Here is an 8,432-nt window from a genome sequence, read left to right on the forward strand (position 1 = left end):
TAAAAAGGACAGCGCACTTTCTGAAGATCCAGGCAGTCAGGTGGGTTACCTGGATGTAACTAAAAACTAGCCTGAGACTAAACATTCCCCACAAATAGCCCACACACAAAAAAAGGAAATGAACCACTCCTGGAAAATCAAGAAGTGACTGTAATTTCCCTTCAAGATGGGGAAGCCTCCCTCACTTCCAACCCTCTCTCATTTCTAAGCATTCTCCTTTGGGAATTTAAACCTATCTCCTCTAATTTGATCCTCAGGGGATGGCAGAACAGATGGTCACCAGCCATCCTCTTATCACAGTCTTTCCTATCACAGAAGAGGCCAGAGACATTCTTCTTTCACATGCAAAGATATTCTGATAAAATCGACAAGGCTTCAAATTCAAAAGAGTTCCAGGTGCAAGTCTGATTAAGTCATCCTTATTAAACAGATCAATGAGGGCAGTGTCATGGTGGGACTTGGCACACAGCATGCCTTTAAAGCTCAGGGAAAGCACCAAAGAATCCTTGTTCTCCTGTTCCACGTCAGAACGGAGGAGGATGCGAAGCCCAACTGTTGGGAAGTGTGCTCAAGGTCAAACTCTCCTGTCCCTAGTCACCATCCCTCTCAGGTCACCTGTCCTGCTTTACCCACTGTGTCCAGTTGCAAATTGGAAAGGAAGCGTTTTTTTTTTCTTTTCCCACTCTGGAGGTACCAAGTGTAGTCATGGCTTGTGGGTGAGACCCGGACTAATGTCAGGATTCAAGAGTGCATTCTGCAAGGTTTGGTTTTCATCTCTCATGCTCACTAAAGAAAAGCACTAGAGCAAAGGGAAGAAAACGGACATGGCAAAGCCACAGAATGTTTGGCACCCTATTCACTTTCAGAACTCTGCTCCCAGCTGGTACTTGCTAGCATTCAAACCTGTTATTGGGAATTTTTTTTTTTTTTTTTTTTCCAGAAAAAAAAATGTCCTGGAGGAGATTCCTCCATCTGAGGCAGAGAATGGCACACAAAGATCCCTTTCCCAACAAAGATTACCCAACAAAGAGCCATCTCCTCAGCTAAAGCAAATGTCATCAAACCAGAAGTCAGAGAGAGGGAGGTTCATAAAAAGTGTAGCAGTATGCCAGTGAAATCCAGGTGTTGCTTACACAAGCTCTAAAAAAAGGGCTCAGTTCAGTCAATCCAATGAAACTCTGTTAGTCAAAACACTTGCTTTGGCCTCTAGTCATACATTTAAGACACGTTAGTTAAACTTTGTCATAAATTTAATACCAACTTAGTGATGTCTAAAACTCAAATGCAAAGATCTGAATGTGAAGAAAACTCATTCGTTAGCGGTAACTATTTCCAACACAACACAAACACACACAGTCACTGGATGATGAAGACAGGCTAGTGATCAACGTGACTGGATAAGGCAAAAGGATGATCCCAAGACGGGTTCAAACTCTGATGTATAAATAACCAATATGTCCTCTCAGTAGTTCTCATCCTCAGATCTTCAGGTACCTGGCTTTGCCTTTGTACACACCACAAGCACAAGGTAGGTGTTGACAGAGGTGTTCATTCCCCTTGTTGAGTGAGGAATCTGAAGCATGCAGACGGGACCTGGTGCTGAGTGAAGAGCTAAGGTGGTGGAATCCCAGCCCTCTCAGCATCCTCCTCAAACCCCAGACCCCAAGTCCTTTGGACAACTCCATATTAGCTCTCAGGTTACTTAAATACACAGGAAAACACCCACAGTAAATTCTATCACAGCAATCAGGCAATGCCAGTAATTAGGTTCTCCTAGTCATGCTGATTCACCTCCATTCCAGAGATCAGAGACATTATCTACTGTTGTATCCACAGCGTCTAGTATCTGGCACATAACAGGTGCTTGATAAATAGTGACCATGTGACTTCACTGTCACTGTTGGTCTCATTTACCTTGTATCTACACAATAACAAAGTCAACACTTGAGGACCATGGGGGAACATCTAGCTGCTGGGGGTGTGGGTGGTGGGGCATTGGAGCTCAGCCCTGGGTCCTTTAAGGCTATTTAACAAGGGAGTATGCACTTCTAATCAGGGATCTTGTCCTTTGCCTTCTGTGTCCATCCTACCACTTCAATCCTCAGTGAAAGTAGTGAATTAGATTTCAAGGAACTCATCATCTCACAGTAGAATCCTAGAGGTCCCTGAGAGTGAGGGTGAACTGGGGGCCCAGCAGGTGACAGGTAGGACTAGCCTGTGGGACGTTCCAATAAATTTCCAAAGTATGGGGAAATAGGATAACATGTACACACAGAGGTGAGATCACTTAGAATCGTAATTTCTAGATCTGTAGTCCTCTAGCACTATGGGTGATGGAATGGCAGGCTTCTTCTCTCTCTAACATTTTATGCCCCTTCCTCTTCAGGTTGGAAATCTAGATTTGGGGCAGCGGGGTTTTGCAAGCTACTTCTTAATCTGCCTCTCCCTGTTTTCCTAGCTGTGAGGTCCAGTTCTCAGGCTCAAGCTCCCCTCTTCCCCTTCTTCAAGGTCATCAATTCTGGTTCAGAAAAGGCGAGAGGCCACTTTTGAATGTCAAGAGGAACTAGGGCGGCGGGACGGGGCGAGGGTGGGAGAGAGGCTGCGGTAAAAGAAGAGAAGAAATGGAAGAGAACAGGCTTGAAGATGAGGGAAAGTGGAGGTGGAGAGGACAAAGAGGCGGGCCAGGAGAGAGAAGCCGCTGCCAAAGTGGTGGGGATGGGAGGGAAAGTAGGGATGCCTGAGAAAGGTGCAAGGAGATTGGATTGGCCAGAGAAGGTAGGATCGTGGTGGGGTCTAGACATAGGCAAGCTCCCACCCTCCCAATCCCAGTTCCGTGGGCTCAGTCATGGGCCCGGGGAAGAGCGCATCCCGAGGGTCGGCAGTTCTTCCCCGCTCCGGCTGATCCCGTATCCCCACGGCGGAAAGCCTAGAGGGGGTCGCAGGAGTGGGGGCAGAGTCGGGTCATCACCTCTCCTCATCCAAACTCGGGGCCCACTGCAGCCCGGCACGGCGCGGCTGGGCAGACGGAATAACCCGAGCACTGGGCACCGACAGAGGGCTAGGAGGCAACAAGGGCGCTTCAGGTGGCTCCTCCTGGTTGTTTAAAGTTTGAGGCAGGCGAAGAAGCCGGCTCTGTCCTCCCTCAGCCGCCGGCCGCGGCTCCGCTCGTCCGGGCGTCCTCAGCTTCGCCGTCATCCTCGGCCGGTCCTACGCCCACTTCCCTCTCGGCTCCCGCCCGGCTCGGGTCCCCATCCCCTCTCCTGTCTGCATCTTTCCCTGTGCCCGAGCGCCCCCCGCTCCCTCCCTCCTCGCTGGATCTCCCGCACGACGTGAGCTGAAAGTGAATGGGCAGCGCAACCACAAAGACAAATTACCATGAGAAAAATAAATCAGGAAATCGCCGTTCGCGTCTCGCGTTCCCGCCGCCGCACCCCTTTCTGAAAGCCTAGGCGGGGGGCTCCGGGACGGCTGCGTCTGGGGCCTGGCGGGACAGAGTTTGGGCTCCGCAAGGCCCTGTCACGGGCAGGGAGTCTGGGAAGAATCCAATGGGGACCCCCACAGGCGGCGGCAGAGGGGGGACGTCCCCGAGCGCGAGATTTCACACTCCGGGCAGGCCACGCGCTCCCACGCTTCTAGCTGTCCGCACTCTGCCTCCACCGGGTTTACTCGTCCGCCCTCTCGGAGCTTCCATCTCGGCGCCTCAGCCCCGTTCTCTCCCAGCCTTTCTTTCGTCCGTCCCCTCCTTCAGGCCCAGCCCCGGATCCCGATCCCTGTGTGCAGTCTAGACGCACAGATCGCGGCCGGACCAGTGCCCCGGAGCCGGAGCCGGCGGACCGCGGGAGCGCCGCAGCACGGTGGGCGTCCCCGCCGAGGTGGCAGCGGGCAGCGCGGAAGCCCGGGGGCTCCCTCCCCTCTGGCCCGCAGTCTCCGCAACCTGGTTCCAACTTGCCAGCGCCGCTGGGCCCCTACCCTTCTACCCACCCGAGTTGCTGAAGTTTGCAACTTGCAGCCCCAGCCCGCGTAGGCGAAGCGTTTGGGACTCCAGGGACTCACCTCCGGGTTGCTGGCGCAGGTGCCGGGTTCCAAGCGGCTCCCGGTTCCCGGAGGCGGGGAGCGGCAGAGGGGAACGGCGAGCACTCGCGGCCCGTCTGGGAATGGGGCGGCCGCGCAGGAATGGCCCTCGACCCTCACTCGGCGCTCCAGTGCAGCTGCGACCCGGGTCCGCGCCGGCCACGCTCGGGTCCGCCTGCAGCGGTCCGATGCGCCGCCGACCCGCCCGGCTCCGCCGAGCTGAGCTCGGGCGGTAGCCCCCGCGCTCCAACTAGCTCCCGACCCGGCGCGCGGCTGAGAGCCGAGAGGAGGAGACCGAGGAGGCCGAAGGAGGGAGGGAGAGGCGATGGGGGAGGAGTTGGGAGCGAGGGGAGAGAGGGAGGGGAGCGCTAGCGAAAAGGAGGAGGGGGCTGGAGAGGACCTGCCGCGGCGGGCGCGCCACCCGCCAGCCCCGTGGCGCGCGAGGAGCGCGAGGGGGCGCCCTGCACCTCCGCGTCCCTGGGATCGGCCTGGCTCCCGCCCTGAGTCTGCCAAGTGTGCTTACCCGGAGGATAGATAGAAGTCCCGCTCCGTGGTCGGCGTTCGAGCGGCGAGACACAGGTCCCTGGAGCATTTGATCCCTTTTGCCACATCCTGCCTTACCGTCCTCGGTAAGCCCCGTCTCGAACCCGGCTTTGTGCCGGGGCGTCAGCGCGCCGGAACTGTGCCCACCCAACCGCTGGAACCTCAAGAAATTCTCCGTTCCCCTCGGTTCCCCAATTCCGCAGCCTTATCAGCTGGAGACGATCTTTCTGCCTGTGGTCTAGAAAGGGGAAAGGATCTCGTACACAACAGGGGAAATCTGATATTAAAAATGCAGTCGAAGGGCATGAGACGAGGCTGCTGCGCTGGACTGGAAAACTAGAATTGGCTTAGAAGGGTTAACTTTACAAGCTGCACGACCTGGAGAGAACCTCTGTAAGCCTCAGTTTCTTCAGCTGTAACACTAGGCTTGATGAAACCTACCCCTCCTGAGCAGGTTAAGTAGAGGCTATAATGAGTCCCATAACATCAGGAACATTGGGAGGGCATCCAAGAAATTAACGAGCGGAAGGCGGTAAGGGGCTCTCAGCTGAGGAGGGAAGGTTGAGTGCGACCACACCGAACAAGGCTGAACTGTTTACAAGTGTAAGTATCTTAGTGTTTCTGATGGCTAGAAAACCGGAGGGAAAGACTGGGAGCAAGCTTCAGATCCTGTCTGCCCGACTGCAAGAGGGATGGGAAGAGAGCCCTCTGCTGAACAAAGAAAGGTATTTGAAAAAAAAAATTTTTTTAAGGTGACCTAAGAAAAGAAAACGCAAGAATGAAGGATAAAGACAAAGACCCTGAAAAATTAAACCAGGGAAAGTGTGATTTTAAGGGTTAGCCAGAGAGAACTGTGAAATCAAAATGGATAAGCTGGAAGAAGGAAAACATTAAATGACTTTCTAGAGTATGCCAGAAATTGAAGAATTAGAGTGAATCATTTAACTTAACAAAATTCTGGATAAAGGAAATCCCAGGTACAGCAGAGGAATGGAAACAGTAACCAGAGAGGCATTCTCTCTCTCTCTCTCTCTCTCTCTCTCTCTCTCTCTCACACACACACACACACACACACACACACACACACACCCCTCTGAACCAAAGAGAGAAGCAGTTTGGCCAGGATGATGGGAAAGAAAAAAAAGAAAGAATCCTGGAAGGGAGTTTATGAGATGCTACAAAAGGGAGCACTGCACAATCTCAGAAATAATGCCTTTCTAGGGCAACAGGAATGCTGAAATTCATAATGTGCTGAATGGAGAAGAACTTGCAAAGGTAAGACATTGGACAAGAGGAGAGAGATGCAGATGAGGGAACAAGGAAGGCAGTGGGCACGTCATGCATACTAGTCTCACACCCCATCCATTTAATTGGGGCAGAAATCAAGTCAGAAGAGGTTAACGCAGGGCATCAAATCCAAACCCATCATTTTACAGACTGGGCAATGAGAACTAGAGGGGAAGCATTTGTCCCAAAGTTGCAGGCTGGGGTGGGGGCAGGTCTCTTGATCCTCTTTCCACTACTGTGAGTGTTGTCCCTCCCACACACCCCATTTCCATTTCCTACAGAACTGTGGGGACTGCTTTGTTATTGCAAAAATATAAATGTGTGTGAAATATAGACACTTTTTCATTAATATAAAAGTATGAAAATATTCTCTATATAGCAGGGAAAAGATATGAGTAGGAGAGTTTCCCATTTGTCTGGTTGGGAGAGTAGACAAAGTGCCTTCTGAGCCATGGTCGGCAGCAGCTCTCTCCTGCAAGGCAGTAAAAATCTTGTCCATCCTTCACCATATTCTCTCACCATCCCTCTCTTTTCCACTATGTTTTGATTGTTTTTTCCTTCTTCCCTTTCCACTATCGCTTCATGCTTCTTCCTGGCTCCCCCTCTCCACATTATGAATGAGTGTGAGAGAGGGCTCAGTGCAGGAAGAGAAGAGAGGAGACCCCAGTGTGGGGACATAGCCTGGGAACCCTTCATTTTCAAGGGAAGCAGGAACCAAGAAAGGGAAATACGCAAGGAGACACAGACAAAGGAGCAGAGATGCTTGGGATGTTGGGCTAATTAAGCCTAATTGGATTCTACAGTTTTCTATGGATGAACAGTGATTACTTAAGAGCTCTCAATACAAGAGAGCTTCAGAAGTCCACACTTTAGGAAGGGACAGTTATTTTACTAGCCTGGCTTATCACCTGCTTCAGGCATCCGCAGTGCTTGGCAAACCCAGTCAGGTTAGAATCTCTGAATCATTTACTAGGAACAAAACCTGGGTTGTTGACCCCACCACCACAGTGTCACCGCCACCGTCTGTCACTTTGCTTAAACCTGTGCAATAATCTGCACAATAATTACTTCTATTAGGAGCAGTTAAGCAGAATGTAAATAAAATAATTAATATAGAATTATCCAAAACAAACATGCTAAAGAGCAGTGAACATAGAGAATGAGAAGGAGTTCTTAGAATTCATGCTTGACCTAGAAATTCCAAACTTACCTTTAACTAAGGTACCAGGAGGTTAAGAAGTCCAAATTCTCATGTTCAAGGGTGACAAAGCTGGGAGCCCACCTGAAGGCATTTTTTAGAGCTAGCTACTTCTGAAAAACAAAGAGTGCGGCCTCTCCCAGGAGCGTGTGTAGGTGTGTGTGTATATATACCCACCTGTTCATAGCCCAGACACAAACACAAATCTGGCCTTCTGGCAAAAGGCAACCAGCCATAGCCACATGTATAACAATAGGAGAGAGAGAATTGAAAAAAATAAGGCACCAATCACTTATAATGTCCGAGTAGTTTTCTGGCCCCAGAATCACCTGCTCGTTGTGCTTGGGGATGGAAAAGAAAGAAGGAAATTCCCACCCAACCCAGAAGTCATTGTCAGTTTATAAACCAAAAGCACACTTAGGTCAGAGTAACTGAAGTGTCACTGAATGACAGCTTTGCCATTGTCCTGAGCTGATGGGAGAGAAGAGACCGTGCTTCCTTCCTTCCTTCCTCCCCAGACATTTTAACTGCCACTCTCAATGCTCAGTGGAGAGGTCATAGGAAGAGGAGAAAACCAGAGCCATGATCACAGCAAATGCAGGACCAGAGCACTGGGGGCATGTGAAGGGCCAGCCAGCAGCTCTAGTTGGTGGGGCTAAGGAGGTCTTCCCAGCATAGGGCCCTGCTATCTGGGAGTGGAGACAGGACAGGAATTTGCCAGACAGAGAAGTGGGAGGAGGCAGATCATTCCAGGCAGAGGAAATAGCATGTATGAAAGCGCATAGAGATAAAATTAGATTTCTGTTTTGAAAGAATTACTTGGCCCTGGTTAACAAATTCAGAGAGAACCTAAGCAGTAAGTGTGAACAGGTGCGTTGTTGGTGGAAAGAACACTGCACCCGTAAGATTCCCAGTGCTGAAACCAGTGGCTGGCCACTGCTGAGCCAGGGGTCCTTGCACAGGCCTCTTAACCTCTCTGACCTGAGCTCCTCATGGCTAAAGTGAGAGGGATTGATCAACTGTTTCCTAAGGTCCTCCTGGTACAACATTCTGTGATTCTAACTCTCCCTGCAGATACTTCTTCAAGTTATGTCCTTTACATGTTGATGCTATGAGTCTTTTCCATGTGTTCAGCACTTCACAGCTTACAAAAGTCTTTTTCATGTGATATCCTTTGGCCTTCACGCCCTGCAAAGGAGACAGCCACACTGCTTCTTCGGGATGGTCTTGTCCAGCCCTTGTCCAGCCATCTCTCTGCTGATGACATCTAAATTTCCATCGGCAGCTCTGACCTTTCTCCTAAAACCTGATGCAGAGAAGCAACTGCCTGCTG

General features: G+C 50.9%; 1 protein-coding gene across 2 annotated transcripts in view; it reads right to left on the minus strand.

The window, feature by feature from the left end:
- SEMA5B (semaphorin 5B) overlaps nucleotides 1-4,173 on the minus strand; it is a 123,836-nt gene extending 119,663 nt beyond the window's left edge. The window contains exon 1 of one of the 2 annotated variants that reach the window (XM_070466072.1): nucleotides 4,054-4,173. The gene's annotated coding sequence lies outside the window, so the exon portion shown is untranslated. The remainder of the gene's footprint in view (nucleotides 1-4,053) is intronic. The other variant, XM_070466071.1, reaches the window with a different exon arrangement.
- Nucleotides 4,174-8,432: the final 4,259 nt, after the last annotated feature.

This window comes from Odocoileus virginianus, chromosome 4 (assembly GCF_023699985.2).
Source record: "Odocoileus virginianus isolate 20LAN1187 ecotype Illinois chromosome 4, Ovbor_1.2, whole genome shotgun sequence".
Lineage (NCBI taxonomy): Eukaryota > Metazoa > Chordata > Mammalia > Artiodactyla > Cervidae > Odocoileus > Odocoileus virginianus.